The 17150-nt window shown below is 37.2% G+C and overlaps 1 long non-coding RNA gene across 1 annotated transcript in view; it reads left to right on the top strand.

Moving 5' to 3' along the window:
* Positions 1–17150, top strand: part of LOC140611708 (uncharacterized) — a 159320-nt gene that overhangs the window by 63724 nt on the left and 78446 nt on the right. Inside the window, exon 4 of the long non-coding RNA XR_012012854.1 lies at positions 2694–2867. This is a non-coding gene — a long non-coding RNA (uncharacterized lncRNA). The remainder of the gene's footprint in view (positions 1–2693; positions 2868–17150) is intronic.

The raw sequence follows: 17150 nt of genomic DNA, 5'->3' as shown, positions 1-17150 counted from the left end.
AAACAAAAACCAAAAAAACCTACTTAAAATGTCATTGTGATACCCTCAAATTGGGTATTCTATTAAATGTGCTTTGTTTGACCAATTATCTATTATTATGTGAGACCATTAGAATACTATTGAAAAATTCAAGATGTAGTAGGATAGCTGCTTCTGGCTGTGCTAGAGAATTTTTTTTTAATTTTTTTTTTTTATTTATGATAGTCACACAGAGAGAGAGAGAGAGAGAGAGAGAGGCAGAGACACAGGCAGAGGGAGAAGCAGGCTCCATGCACCGGGAGCCCGACGTGGGATTCGATCCTGGGTCTCCAGTATCACGCCCCGGGCCAAAGACAGGCGCTAAACCGCTGCGCCACCCAGGGATCCCTGTGCTAGAAAATTTTGAAGAAAATAGTGGCAAGTTCTAGGTTCCAAATTCTTGGCTCAAGAAACTGGGTCCAAGGATCTACATCGACTGCTCTAAATGAATCTGTTATCTTGCAGTTGAAAGGCTAACATAGCTGAGAAAAGGGACATGAGTCTGTGGTTCCAATATGAGATGAGTTCACATTCTTGCCAGATCTCTTATAAGAACATAAAATATTAATAGGGAGAAAGTAAGCCTGAGACTTGAAATACAGCCTTTTGTAGATTTGGGTGACTCTTAATACCTTGAACCACCAAATCAGTCTGTGCTGCCCTAACTAGCAGTGGCATTCCTCCTTATCCTGTCTGGTAAGGTTAGTGGTGCCTCATTTGAGTCAGTTAGCTCACGAAGGGTTGTCTGTTGCCCATGCACTCTACCTCTGTCACCATTTGGTCTCTATATACCTACAAATCCCAATATGCCTTAGGGCGATAAGTACAGATGTGACCAGGTATGAGGTATTTAGGTAACAAAATCATTCCAAGATTTAGGTAACGTCTGTCAGAGGAAATCTGGGGGAAAGACATGTAACAGAATATAATGATGCTAGAGCAGAAAGGAAAGCACATAATTTTCAGGCTTATTGCATTGATATGGGTTCACTTACTAGACGTTCTGAATGCAATACAAGCTTCAGAATTTGAGGGCTGGTTCTCACTGTCTCAGTTAGTTGGCTTGAAACCAGAGTGTCCTTCTAAAGTAAATGAATTCAAGATGCCAGAAATTCCTTGATAAAAATTGATGAAGGGATCCAAAGATTTAGGAGTAGATTTATCATATGTGACCCACTCACTTACTTCTTCACTACATATCCTAAAAAGGTCCAGCATATACTCTCTCTATGAGGCAATTGAGAAGTAGTGTGGTGAGGGCTCATCATTGGAGCAGTGGCAGCAGCAGCTTTGTAGTGGTTGCTGTCCAGGAGGTAAGGTGTGAGATGGTGCTATTGAAACGGTCCACTCAATTTAAAGGCAGAATGCATGAAGGAATAGGGTGGAAGAGGCCATCAGTCACTGTAGTTGGGTGGGAGAGGCCATCAGTCACTGTAGTTACCAAACTTGGCAGCAAGTTTGGAAGAGTTCATGGGATGGTTTGATATGCAAGGATCTTTGGCAGTGGTTTGTTGATCCTGGATCCTACAGTATTGGAACAGATGAGCAGCATACTAAAGACCAGTTTGGTTTATATAACTGTATGTATCTTAGGACTGGTGGACAGTCACTGGTTCACCATACTTCATCATAATTCAAACTCATGGCTCCTTATTCATTTCCATACCTGAAACAACCTGCCCTGAACCACTTTGTCCAGAGTCTTCTTGAATGAAAAGGGGTTAGATATTCCTGAGGAATATTTCTTGTTTTTTTGCATGTGCAGATTTATCTGTTGTCTTTATACTTGATTGATGGTCTGAGTGAAAAATCATAGGCTCACTTTCTCTGTGATGATTTTCTGTATGTAGCTACTCTGTCTTCTAGAGGTGGCATCTTTACTATCTTCTACTATAGATGAGTTTCACTATTGTTTAGCCCTATCTTGCTTTTGCAAAGTATGTCTTTTTCTCTTTTGTAAGTCACTTGGTATTTTTGCCTGAATTTCCAATGCCTACTTTTTTTTTCTTTAGATTTTATTAGTTGCTATCCACTTATTGATACTTTTGAGCCAGTTTTTTTTTAAAGATTTTATTTATTTATTCATGATAGTCACACAGAGAGAGAGAGAGAGGCAGAGACACAGGCAGAGGGAGAAGCAGGCTCCAGGACGTGGGATTCGATCCCCGGTCTCCAGGATCGCGCCCTGGGCCAAAGGCAGGCGCCAAACCGCTGTGCCACCCAGGGATCCCTGAGCCAGTTTTTCTTGGGACACATTGTACTCCTTAGCATGGAGATTGAAATTCTCTTTCATTTCAGAAAGAGAATTTTATTTTTATATATTTCTTGAATATATATTTCTTGAATGTATATTTCTTGAATTATATTTAAGAGCCTGCATGGTTCCATGCTTTTAGTTTTCTTCCTTGGGATGTGAAAAAATTTTGTTCACTACTTTCCCTATGTATCATTTTCTTTTCTAATCCTGTCAATCTCTTCATTTCTACGATAATCTCATTTTCCCTCTATTCCTTCCTTGCACTGTATGTTCATGTTTCATTTCCCCACTGCTTTTGAAAATCCTTTCACGTTTTGTGATTTGGGCTTTAGATATCTGCTTGTGGTGCTAAAGTGGATTTTGTATTCAGAATCTCATTTTCTAAAAGTCAGCTTTGTGTCTTTTTATTTTTTTAAAGGTTTTATTTACTTATTTGAGAGAGATGATGAACAGAAGGAAGAGGGAGAGAGAATCTGAAGCTGACTCTATGCTGAGCTCGGAGCCGGATGTGGTGCTCTATCCCATGACTGTCATGAGATCATGACCTGAGCCAAAACCAAGAGTCGGATACTTAACCAACTGAGCCATCCAGGTGCCCCTCATCTTTGAGTCTTAATTTAAGTAGTGATCTCCAAGCATTTGCTATGTGCCAGGGACTGGACATTTAGGAACTCTAAAGACAAATACCTTGCTTTTGAGGGCTTTTTAACATGGTAGGACATGAAAAATAAATAACAACAAGGAAACAAACAAAAAGCCCCAAACACCAAAAAGGACAGAATGTGTTAAGTGTCAAAACATTCAAAGTGGCAGTTTAGAACAAACCTGTGGTTCAGGAAAGTGCGGCAGTTAAGAACACCTTGATGTTGGGAGCATAGTACTCAGAATATGGTAGGAACTCAAGACATAATGAATAGATCCAGAAGAAAACTTATTTTCAGCTGAGAGAAGAGAGATTGATAATAATCTTGCTCCTGGTACAATTTTAGGAAGAAGTCCCTAAGCTTATATTTTTAAGATATTCTAGTTTATGTAATTATTGTTTACTCTTTATCTAGATTTCTTTCTGGATCAGTTTATCTGTCTCAGAGCTTAAATGTTTTTCATATAACTCTGCTGCCTTTGAGTAGACTTTGGAGAATGAGTCTAATATTAGCAGATGGATATAGAAGGGAGAGCATTGTGCATAAAACAAAGGACAGAACAAAACCACATGAATGCAAAATCGGGGCACCATAGGAAATAAGTCTGGAAATTCTGTGTAGGGCTACATTATTAAGGGCCAACCCAAAATATCATTTACTTTCTGGATAGAGGATTAAAAAAAACTAGATGAATTTCTGATAAATTCCCCATTTTCTGCATTTATCTTGAAAGATAAAAAGACACCAATTGTATTGATTGATATATTTGTCAAAAAGTTGACAGCACAACATTTAGTTTTATAAAGTGCAAACTTTCTAATTGACGGAGGCAGAATATTTAGTTATTAATTGTTGGTAATTGGTGTCATTTATCCTTTTATTCTTTTAGTTTTCATGATGGCCTATCATTGATTGAATATATTATTTGATTTTGTTATGCTTCGGTAGATAATTTTCCTTTCTTAGTTACTCTCACTTCTTCATCCCTCCCCTTCCCTCTTCTTTACACATCTTCCCTCATTTTTTTTTCTCTACTCAGTTGATTATCAGCCAATTAGTTAGTTATGGAGGCATATACTAGATGAAACATGCATTTTGTTTTTTTCTTAATGAGGTGCCTGGATCTTTACCTTTTTGGACACAACGCAGTATTTTTCATACCATATGGTCTTTGAGGTGTTTATAATGCTATTTTTTTGGTAAAAAGGAATTGTTTATTCATGTCATAAAATCAAACATTACTCTTGACTTATATAATCATAATCACCACCAGTACCACCATAATAACAGTAACCTTTGGGTTGACTAGACCAATCAATTTTATAATGTTACAGTTGTCTTCTGATCGTGGTTTTTATGCATTCATGAAAAAAGCAGAGAATAAAAGCTTAGTAGTTTACATGCTGTAAAAATTAAGAGGACATGACTTAGGATTAAAGGAGGTAATGATTTAATTTTGGAGTTGCTGAGCTGAGCTCTGGTGGTCTGGGAAGCTCTGGGGAGAATCCAGATATTGCAGTGACAGATTTGGGTTGGAATATTTTGTGAATGCAATAGCAGATGCACTTATGGAAGGCTTTTCAAATCAAGATGTTGCCTTACATGACCTTAGGATATGGTGGTTCTCCCAAGGCTCTAGATTTGAGGAGATGCTTTCTGTTTAGCCAAAACCTGAAAATTATTCCCCTTCGCACATTACTTAGTCATTTAAAATTACATGGTTTGCAGAAACCATTAACAGGATGTGTGTGTGTGTGTGTGTGTGTGTGTGTGTGTGTGTATGTCTTTAAGCCAGTAAACTCTGTTTACACTCTTTAGACAGCTTAAATTAAGGTAAATATACTTTATGGCAATTTTCCTGGGCTGTAAATATGACTTATATGTTTCTATATCGTTGCTTCCACTATGAACTTGAAATTGCAGTAATCGGGTCTGTTTGAAACTCTCTGGGACTTTGTGTCTTCTTTCAGTTTCTTAAGAGTATATACCTTGGACATTTTCAAAGATTTACTGAGGGATTAATAGAGTTAATATTAAAACTTTGAAAATCTGTACTTGTGGTCTTTGATCTCTTGAATTCTTGATATTGAGGCACCATTGATTATCTTTGCACACTGAACATTTGTTTGTAATTTTTTTCACTTTTAGGTACTGTTAATAAATAATAATATCTAGCATATTCATGACCAGGTGTTAATTGGCCCAATTCAGAATTAACCTCTGGGAAGTCTGCTATATGATAATCAAATACCATGAAATATCCTGTATAATCTTTAAAAGTATGCAATAAATTATATCACTTGTAGAGATTTTATATCTCATCCTATGATATTGCTTAAATCTCTATGCAAAGATGGATTCAAAAAGCATGAGAACTCTTCAAGTTATAAGCTTAAGTAGAAATTTTGATTATTTGTTGAATAACGGGAGCTGCACATTGACAATAACTATTCAAACTCTGAACCAAGATCTTAATTTGACATGATGGTATGTTTTAGCTTTGTTTGGATTTGCTGTCAAACCCTAAAAACATTAGCAAATGGTACCCGCGCTTTTAAATCATAAAAAGAAACCTAGATTTGTTTGCAGTTTTTTTAATCTGTTGTTAATAAACTTGAAAGAACACAGCCCTGTCTAATAAACACATCAAACTAATGGGTACCAGCGCAGTTCAGAAGAGTGTTTGTTGTTTGGTGTTTAGATTTCAGTCAGAATTAATCAACAATGGATGGGGCCTGCTGTATTTATTAGCAGCTCAAATCCCTGTGATTTAATGCCAGGTCCCTTTGACTCATTCCAGTGAACGCTGGCAAGGTTACAGCACTGATACATACTTACATCCTCGGGTCTTAAAAAGAAAGAGAAAAATAGAGCCTAAAATCAGACCACAGGATTGGCAAGAATTTCCCGAGAGCCATTTTGAATTTAGCCCTATACAGAGAGCCTGTGAATAGGAAGCAATTGATTCAGGAACAGAGGAGCCTTTTTTGCTGGAAGAAGCCTTCAGCTGTGCAGATGGCTCGCTGGCATAATCCAGTCTGCCTTTGTCTTTCATTTTATATATTAGGCTACTTTCTTCTCACACTCTATATTGCTTTTATTTTCTCCTTTTACTCCAAGCCTCCAAATTTTGGGGGCAAGGAGAAGTTGCAGGGGTTTGGCGAGGGCGGCTGCACTCTATATGCACTATCTCCCACAGATTATGAGTCGCTGGTACATTGCTGGAAATGCTGCTTGCTTGTCACAGTCACCGCTAGGCTGTTCTTTGTACAAAAGTGTCAACTTTTGAATGAAGCCTCTGGAAACAGATGTAAAGATTAATCTTGAGAATGCATTTTTCTGAGGCTCCAAAAACGTGCCTTACTTGTGCAATAGCCCCGGTTCTTGATATTTATTTTTTTCAAAGTGATCTCATTTCTCAATTACAAAGACTGACATTCTTTGCTGTTCATGTTCAGAAAATTCCACAGCCTTTACCCATTCTTTCTGCTTCCCATGTCTGGGGGCTGCCTTTCGAGAGCAAATTATTTGTGGAAAGATGTTATTTATCTGGAAACTCTTCAGTGAAAAGTTGATGGAGTCATTTTTACTCCAGGGACCATCTATCTCCCTTCCAAGATAAGATTTGCCCGGGCTCCCCTCCTACACCTTCCTATGGGAAGATAGCCCACTTTGGGCCTGATAAGTAGTTTCACGTTGAATGCCTTGTGGCTGTCTCACAGATCCTTTCACATCCTTCCCAGATTTTTCTTTCTTGCTCTAGGTCATATTGTCTTTTTTTCTCTCATTTGGAGGCAAATTTTGAAGAACAAACATACGCCAAAATGGGCATTTGTTCAAGTATTTCCATGTTAAATATTAGGCTATATCTCAAAATGTTCTGAAGCAAATCTGAATTTAAAAAAGAAAGAAACACTGAGAATGTTAATCACATACCTCTGTTTTTCTTCTGGAGCTCTTTGGTCCAATGACATGTTTCCTTTCAGCAAATAGGCTTTGTGGGAATGATGTGGGCTATCTTTTTTTTTTTTAATTTTATTTTTTATTTTTTTTAATTGTAAATGTTCCACACACAGAGAATAAATACCACAGACTCCACCACTTTGGAATGACTTGATTGTGAGTCAATGTCCTTGTTTTCCCTCCTCAAAAATTGTCTTTTCCATTTATATGGGAAACACATGTACATAGTTCCTCCTTTCTTATCGTTAAACAATGTGTGTAATGCATTTCAGCTGGGGATTAAAAAGATCTGGTTCTTTAAACATTTGTATACGATCGGCAAATGTCCTAACATATAGACCTTTTTTCACTGTTGTAATCATTGCCTATATACTCAGCACTTTCTTTTGTGAGGCACATTTATTTTGGTACTGACATACTTAATTTTCTTATGGTACCTCTTTTAGGTTGTGTATCTCAAGGGCATTGCTTATAAAGAGGAACTTGACTCTCAAGTGAAAATGTTTAAGTTTAAAGACCGAATGCAGATTTTTGGCTAAAGATGGCAGAAGAAATGTGTTTGCATCCCAGTTTATTCCTTGAAGTAATAAAAAATAACAATGGTGTAAAACAAATAAGAAAGGCCATCCTCAATGAAACCGGGCACATGCAAGCCATGCCAGCAAAGTGTAGGTGCCAGAAACAGTGACGTTGGGACCAAGCTGAGATGACCTCAGTCTGCTGGCACATATATCTCTGATTCCTGGTAATGACCAGAGAGCGCTTTACAAGTTGGGTGCCCTGTCCTGAAAGGCCCCAACCAAGGATCTTTCTCTGGAATGACAAGAGTCTGAGGGTTTGGATTTGCTACAGGAAGTTATTGAATTCAGGTTTATGTAGCCAAGGAGGAGCAGGGTCAGGGTGTAAACAGAATTACTCAGATATCTCTTTTTATCACAAAAGGCTGACCACTGGGAAGAGGGAAGATGTTAGAAGGCAAATAGATTTGTTAGGGAATCACAGGCTGCTGGAGACTTACATAGTATGTTGGAGCCAGCTCATGGTCTACCGTCTAGAGCTGATTTGTAAATTTTTGATCAAAAAGTTGATCATTAAACACAGTCATTCAAAATTAAATTATAAAATTACAATAATGTTAAAAACAAAGGTAATAAGTACTCGAAACTCAACACTCCATATTTCCGTATTTTATTATTACCTAATGTTCTTGAGGCATTTACATCGATTGTATTTGATTGGTGAAAATGTTATATTAAAGTGCCCTTCTGTGCATTTCCTCCCAACCCTGTGATCAGTGATGTCACATTGGTAGTTTGAAATTAGCCATGGTGGAAATATTATACTATGAAAATCTGCAAATGCTGTAGATCAGCACTTCGCTTATTGCTTATTATTTGGACTTAGAGTGATAGAGAAAACATTAATGCTTATTAAAACGAACAATGTCACATCCGCAGCACAAAAAGTTGAGGAGGTATCCTTTTAGTGTTTGAATTTATAATTTGGTTCAGTGAGTAAGCTGCTCAAGTCACCAATGAAAGTATGATGTTCCCACATGTGTGTCTTTGCTGTTTCACTTTCATCTTACTTATTAGCTAACTGGAAATATCATCCAGCGTTTGCGTCAGAACCACATTTGCTTGTCAGTCGCAATCATAGGCTGGGTACGAATTTGGTAAAACTCAATAAAGCATTCTGGGAGAATCAATCGGCTGTACAGACTTTACAATTGTCTTTTGTGATTATTTTGTAAATTGTGTGCTATCCATCCTTTATATCAGTAAAGCAGTAAACTTATTATGTACATGTAAAATGCAAATATGTAAAAACATATGTGCATGTAAAAATGCACTGTTTTTAGGATAGTCTGTGAAGGAGTTATACACACCTACAGGTGCTTTGCGATGCTCCAGCAAGATAGCCTTCTCACTCTTTGTTGGGCACGGGAACAGAAAAAATGGAGGTTTAGTAACTTGAATGCAGGGACCATTGTAACTGGTGACATACCTAGGCCTGAAAATTAGTGAAAAGGTATTTTGAGACAATATATTTAAATTCTAGGGATCCCTGGGTGGCGCAGCGGTTTGGCGCCTGCCTTTGGCCCAGGGCGCGATCCTGGAGACCCAGGATCGAATCCCACATCAGGCTCCCGGTGCATGGAGCCTGCTTCTCCCTCTGCCTGTGTCTCTGCCTCTCTCTCTCTCTCTCTGTGACTATCATAAATAAATAAAAATTAAAAAAAAAAATTCTAGATACTCGCTGTCTTAGTTTTTCTTCCTGGCTCCTCCCACCAATCTCTGCTGGTGGTGAAAGAACTGTCTTCATTCAAGGATGTCATTTTCTGAAAAGAATGAACATGGGATCTATACACAGATACTGAACACAAAAGAAAGAGGAATAAGAGCTAATCCATGCAAACTGGCATGTAGAGAGTCCTTGAGTTATTATTCTTATTTTTATGATGTAAGGCCAATGACTAATTCACATCAGAGTAGGAATTATGCCCACAAGTAGAAAAAAACCATCTCAAACATAGAATTCTCCACATTATCAAATAAATTAAAGACAATATTACTTTTCTGAAATGAGACCTCACAGAAGGGAAACAATGAATCAAAGAAGGAAAAGTTGTGGAGGGATGGAAAGTATTGCCAGACAATCTGAGAAGTTTGGACCCAGCTGAGCTGTTTGAGTATATAGGACACAGACAGATCACCTCAGACATGAAAGAATTCAGGGAACAGAATACCCAAGCATCTTTCTTTAAAAAAGGTCCATGATGATGAGATCTAAAGTGTATATATATATATATATACACACACACACACACACTATATATATATATATATATATATATATATATATATATATATATATTCCTTGACTTGAAATCAGAGAACAGGATCTCATTTCTAATGCTCTTGGAATATTATTATTATTTTTAAAACTTTTACTTATTTATTCATGAGAGACACAGAGAGAGAGGCAGAGACATAGGCAGAGGAAGCAGGCTCCATGCAGGGAACCCGATGTGGGACTCGATCCCGGGACTCCAGAATCATGCCCTGAGCTGAAGGCAGGCGCTCAACCACCCAGGGATCCCTGCTCTTGGAATATTAAAAACAAACAGACAAACTTATGTCTGGGAACTAAGAAAACCTCAGTAAATTGTGCAAACTAGAAAAAGAGGGCATAACGTAGTCACAGATCACAATACACTGAAACTAGAAATTTATTACAGAAAGAAAATAAATCCCAACCATCTAGAATCAAAAGCAACAACAAGAAAGATGATTCTCAAATAAGTTTTAGGCTCAAGAGAAAATTCAGAACTGAAGTTAAAGAGCAGGTAGAGAAAATACCAATGATAAAACACTATATACTAGAATGTACATTCTAGAGCTGAAGCCATGCTCAGGAGAAGATTCATGGCCTTAAGCTCAAATGACATGATCTTTTCACCGAATAAGTTAAGGGGAGAAAAACCCCAGCAAAACTATTTTTAAAGAAAGAGGAAGAAGTTTCATAAAATTACAGCAAATATTAAGAAATTAGAATACAGAAAGTAGAGCTAATACATAAATCAATCTCCTAATAACACAGATAAATCACTAGTTAACCTCAGAGAAAGAAAAAGGAGACAGTGCAAACCCACAAAATTAGAAACCGAAGGAAAAATAACCAGATACAGAGGAAATTACAAGAAATGTTTAAGTTTTTTTTTTTTTTACAGATATTGAAAAATCTGGGTACATGGATGATTTTCTAGGCAAGTACATATTACCAAAATTGATATCAGATGACAAGGAAAACTCAAACTGAACAATTGCAAGGAAGAAAATCCGTTAAAAAAATTATTAAAATGTTGTCCCTTTGAAGAAGGTCAAGGCTCATGGTGTTTAAAGCTCCACACACACTTCTCTGAAACTGAGTGGAGAGAGCCTTCCATTTTATTTTTGCAAAACTATACTGAAACCAGATTCTGAAAAAAAGGAAATTTCACACTTAGCTTCCTAAACTGGAAGTAACCCAAGGTAAAGTTAAATGATGGAAGTAATATGTAACCATTAAAAAGAAAAATATACAGCTGTCCTTAGGTGGATATAGATATATATTGAAATATAATATTCAAATAAAAAGGAAAGGTTCAGAACAATGTATATGTGTCCATTTGAGTAAAAATATGTATAGATTTGTTAATGGAGCATTTTTTAAATTGAAGTATAATTGACATACAGTATCTTACTCATTTCAAGTGTGCGTAATAGTGATTTGATATTTTTGTATTATACAAAATGATCCCCAGATGAGACATTTATTTAACAATGTGTTTTCACAAGATAGCATATTAAATGAGATTTTTTTTCTCTCTCATCCTTTATTATTTGGAATTCCCAAGTGCAATCACAACTCAATATTCCATGGAAAACGTAACCCTTCAATCAGACCATGAGAAGTGAAGTGCACTGATCCAGCTTTATCAGAAATCTCCATTAATTTAAAGGGGTAATAGTCAATTCATTTTCATCATATATTTCCAGTTTTCTTTTTAGCTACTTATGGAAAGTAAGTGCCATACTGCAGTTTTGAACAAAATAGCATCAAGAGATCTCACTCTTTTCTCCCCTTAGTAAGTTAGGATTCTTGATCTTTCTTGCACGTTCAAATAACATAAAATTTCTTAAAATCTTAGTTCTATCTGGCAAATGTACAGTTTATGTTAGGTTGGTGTGTTTGACTGTTCAGTCTGATGGGCACTATGTGGACTGCATCTGGGAAAATTTATAGAAGGGGGTCCAGTTCTCTTACAGGATGCTGTGGAAGCAGATTCCATGTGCTAATAATAGAATCTTCAGGGAGATGATTTTGCTTTTTGTGAGGAAAGAATGTTTTGAACTGCTGTATGAGAATTTTGGTGTCCGCAATATCCCAGATGTTGTACTATGAATTGTCGAGGCAAATGGTCTACAGGCAGCCAGAATTGGAGTATACAGAAAGCAGGAAAGACCAAGAAGTTATTGTAAAAATCTTCAAATACGTTGAAGGCGTATTTCAGTATTAGGTAAAGATTTTGGAGATGCTTGTTGCCAAAGTGTTTCTAGACCTGGTGATTATTTATGGTGTATTTTTAAAGGAATATTTGGATATATGATACTGATTGTTAAAATTTGCCCTACTTTGTCACATATGTCTCGCTGACACCAACTCTAGAACTCAGATATGTATTATTTGAGGGGGATGGATGAGTACCGGATCATTTATAAAAGTGGTAAGAAAAATGGAGGAATCTCTTAGTTGCAGTCTAGGGATGCTTCCTAGGTCCAGGACTCTTTTCCAGCATTCTTGAGCCCAGGCTAATGAAGTGCTAATGGGGTGTTAGTACTGGCTACTAGACCAAGGCATCCAAGAGACAGGAGGGTAAACACTCTTTGAAGTATGTGCCGAATCCTTTGAAGTGTGCTTCTACTGGGAAGATAAGCACTTTTCCTGTCTCAGAGATCTCTGGTTTGATGTCCTACACCCTATGGCATAGATTCTGGGCCAACACATTTGCTCTTTTCAGGTGCTACTTAGGGAAGTAACTGCATTAGAGGAGTGATTCCAAGGTTTGGCCATCTCATGTTCGATCTGGCTAACAGAGCCTCATATAGGAAACCCTTATGTAATTGCAAACTGGCTTAGGTGACTTTTCTTATACCTCACCCCTAAAAGAAATGAAAAATATAAAATAGGTCAAACCAGGGTATTATTAACCAGATCCCACTCTACACTTTTCTCCTCTTAGACTTCTCTCCTTTTCCCTCTTCAATACCCCAATTAAATAAAGTCAGAACTGTCTTTTACTGGTCTTTTTATCCTCAGTTCCCAGCATAGTCCTTTGTATACCTTGAGCACTGAATCCATTTAATTAATGCACATGAACGAATCGCTTCATTATGTGGACTAAAACCCTGAAGAAAATGCTCTGCTACATGATTCTTATAACTTTTAAAAAGGTTCTCAATGTAGCATAAAACCACATAAATAGGGCAATACAGTACTTTCTAATCTTTAAGTGTTTAGATCTTGTCCATCTTTTGTTAGGTTTATGCCTAAGTGCTTTATTTCTTTTGGGTAAATGGTATTTTTCTTTAAAGATTATATTTATTTATTCATGAGAGACACACACACACAGAGGCAGAGACATAGGCAGAGGGAGAAGCAAGTTCCTCTCAGGGAACCCGATGTGGGACTTGATCCCTGGACCCCAGGATCATGTCCTGAGCCAAAGGCAGATGCTCAACCGCTGAGCCATCCCAGAGAAATAGTATTTTGTCTTAAATTTCAAATATTGTTTACATAAGTATATAAGAAAATGATTGGCTTTACTATATTAACTTTGTATTCTGCAACCTTGCTATGGTGGCTTATTAGTTCCAGTAGATTTTTGCGAATTTTTTAAAACTTTCTACATACACAGTCATATCATCTAATAACAGAGACAGTTTTCTTCTTTCCTAATCAGGATACCTTTAATCCTCTTCTTGTTGTATTGCATTATCTAGACTTCCCTGATGATAATAAAAAGGAGTGGCAAGAGGGGATATCTTTGCCTTGTTCCTGATCATAGTGGGAAAGCTTCTAGTTTCTCTCCATTAAATATCATGTTAGCTGTAGATGTACATGTTCTTTATATCAACTTGAGGATGTGCCCTTCTGTTTCTAGTTCACTGAGAGTTTTATGAGTGATTGCTGCTTTTTGTCACATGCTTTTCTGCTTCTATAGATATGTTTATGTGATTTTTCATATTAAGCCTGTTGATATCATGAATTCCATTACTTGATTTTTGAATGCTGAATCAATGTTGCATACCTGGGGTGAATCCCACTTAATCATAGTCTATAATCCTTTTTATGCATTCTTGGATTTTTTAAAAATTTATTTTTATTTTTTTATTGGAGTTCAATTTGCCAACATATAGCATAACACCCAGTGCTCATCCCATCAAGTGCGCCGCTCAGTGCCCGTCACCCAGTCACCCCCACCCCCTACCCACCTCCCTTTCCACCACCCCTTGTTCGTTTCCCAGAGTTCAGCATAATCCCCTCCAATTCCATCCACGTCGAAGCAAATGGTGGGTATTTGTCGTTTCTAATGGCTGAGGAATATTCCATTGTATACATATACCACATCTTCTTTTCTTGGATTTTTAAAAAAGATTTTATTTATTTATTCATAAGAGACAGCCATACAGAAGCAGGGACATAGGCAGAGGGAGATGCAGGCTTGCTGCGGGTAGCCTGATGCTGGACTCGATCCCAAGATCCTGGGATCACACCCTGAACCGAAGGCAGATACTCAACCACTGAACTACCCAGATGTCTCCCATTCTTGGATTCTATTTGCTAATATTTTGTTGAGGATTTTGCATCTATGTTCATAAGAGATATTGGTATGTAGTTTTCATGTAATGTCCTTTTTTTTTTTTTTTTTTTTTTGGTATTAGGGCAACGATGGCCTCATTGAATGAATTAGAAGTATTCTTTTTGCTTTTAATTTCTAGAAGGGATTGTAGAGAATTTGTGTAATTTCCTCCTTAACTATTTGGTAGAATTCACCGGTGACCCCATCTGGGCCTGGTACTTTCTCTTTTGAATGTTATTTATTTTTTTAAAGATTTTTTATTTATCTGACACAGAGAGAGAGAGAGGACAAGTAGGCAGAGTGGCAGGTAGAAGAGGGAGGGAGAGGGAGAAGCAGGCTCCCTGCTAAACAGAGAGCCCAATTTGGGGCTCGATTCCAGGACCCTGAGATCATGACCTGAGCCAAAAGCAGACACTTCGCTGACTGAGCCACCCAGGTACCCTTCTTTTGAAAGTTATTAATTATTGATTCAATTTCTTTAAAAGATAGAGACATCTTTTGATTGTCTATTTCTTATGTGAGTTTTGGCAGATTGTGTCTTTCAAGGATGATCCATTTTATCTAGGCTTTCAGATTTATGGGGATAGGGTTGTTCATACTGTTCTGTTATTCTTTTAATATCCATGACCTGTAGTGATGTCCCCTTTTTCATTTCTGTTATCAGTAATTTCGGTTTTCTCTCCCTTTTTTTAGTTATACTGACTAGAGGCTTATCAATTTTATTGATCTTTTCAAAGAACCAACATTTGGTCTCATTGATTTTCTCTATTTCTTGTTTTCAATTCCATTGATTTCTGTTCTAATTTTTATGATTTCAACTACTTTGGATTTAGTTTTACTTTCTTTTCCTAGTTTTCTTTTTTTTTTTTTTTTTTATTTATTTATGATAGTCACAGAGAGAGAGAGAGAGAGGCAGAGACACAGGCAGAGGGAGAAGCAGGCTCCATGCACTGGGAGCCTGATGTGGGATTCGATCCCGGGTCTCCAGGATCACGCCCTGGGCCAAAGGCAGGCGCCAAACCGCTGCGCCACCCAGGGATCCTTTTCCTAGTTTTCTAAAGTGGAAGTTTGGTGTATTGATTTTAGATCTTTCTACTGTTCTTCAGCCTCTCTATAAGCACTGTTTTCACTGTATCCCACAACTTTTACTATGTTGTATTTTCATTTTTATTTAGTTTAAAACATTTTTCAACTTCTCTTGAGATTTCTTCTTTGATTCATGTTGTTTAGAAATGTGTTGTTTAATCTCCAAGTATTTTTTAATTCTCTGGCTACTTTTATGTTGAATGTTTATTTTTAGTCCAAGACATAATCAGTCTGGATTCTTTCCTCCATTTTCTCCATGTACCTTTGAATGGAGAGCAGGGTGTTGTCATAAATTTTTCCAGTATCTTCTGGATGAATCCTTTTAAATGACCCATGAGTACCTCATAGTTAACAAGCTTCAATCAACTTCTTTTCTTCTATCCCAAACAGTTCTACTTCTATGATGCTCAATATACCTTACTGGTAATTCTGCACCCACCCTTTCTGCAAGTCAGAAACCTGGAGATCTTCCTAGATTTTTAGTTTCTCAGCCTTACATATGTAGTTGGAAATCAAGATTTACCAGTTATACATTTGAAGCCTTTTTTCTGTTCCCTTCTCACAATTCCCATTTTCATTAAGTTCAAATCCTCATCTCTAACTTGAACTTCTGGAATAGTTTCTTAATTCATCTTCCTGCTTTTAGTTTTATTTCTCCCATCTACCTTGCATCACTTTGCCAGAGTTATTACATATATATGTAATTACACATTAATTGTAACCTTATAACATTAGTATTAGATATAGATAACAAATATGCATTCATTATATTTTGATTTGTTTAAAATTATTTTTATTTAAAATTCTTCAGGACACCTGGGTGGCTCAGTGGTTGAGTGTCTGCCTTTGGCTTGGGTCATGATCCCGGGGGTCCTGGGATCTAGTCCTGCATTGGGCTCCCTGCTGTGAACCTGATTCTCCCTCTGCCTATGTCCCTGCTTCTCTCTGTGTGTCTCTCATGAATAAATAAATAAAATCTTAAAAAAAAATTCTACAATAGCTTAAGATTCTTCCTAATGCCTAGAGAATAAAGTATAAATCCCTTTATAGAGCATATTTAATTATTTTAATTTGACCTTTGACCCTTGACCCTTTATTGGTTCTTGCCTTCATTCTTAGAAATTTGGTTACTGTTCTGTAAGAAAAGGGCAAGCATACTTGTAGCTGCTCCTCAGAGGTCACCTTCCTGTGAGGTCTCTTGGAAATATTTTTTTCCCCTCCTCCATTTAAATGCTCCTCCTTTGTTTGTCCACAGGTCCTTTCCTTACTCTTTCAATGCCTCGCCCATTTTGTTTCAGGTAACTGTTTACAGGTAGACTCTCCAGCTGTGAGCATCTTAACTGTAAGGACTGTATTTTGTTCATCTTTCTTTACTCTTTTAGCCCAGAGCCTTGCCTGTTGTGCATTCCCAGCAAACGTTTGTTGAATGAGGTTGAATGTGCAGAGCTTTGTAAGATTATGGTGAAGGCCTGGTTGTAGCTTCATTAAACCTGAGCCATTCAGACCACCAAAGGAGCTTTGTCTGAAGGGAGAGTGGCACCAATTAGTGTAGATTGTTGCAAGTAGAATGGAAATAAGCTAGAGAAAAGCTCCAGTCTCATTGAGGTCCTGGGGGAACATACTTGATGCCTTTGAGTGAATATGGCTTAAAACTTGATTCATATGAATTTTTATTGTAATTTTCAGTGATCTTTCCTAGAGCTATAAACACTTAGATATTGTTAGTCAGATCCTTATTCCAAAAAAGAACGCCAATTTGTATTTTAGTTGTCTGGAA

The sequence above is a fragment of the Canis lupus genome, chromosome 20 (assembly GCF_048164855.1).
Source record: "Canis lupus baileyi chromosome 20, mCanLup2.hap1, whole genome shotgun sequence".
NCBI classification, from domain to species: domain Eukaryota; kingdom Metazoa; phylum Chordata; class Mammalia; order Carnivora; family Canidae; genus Canis; species Canis lupus.
This window is presented reverse-complemented; position numbering and strand designations above follow the sequence as displayed.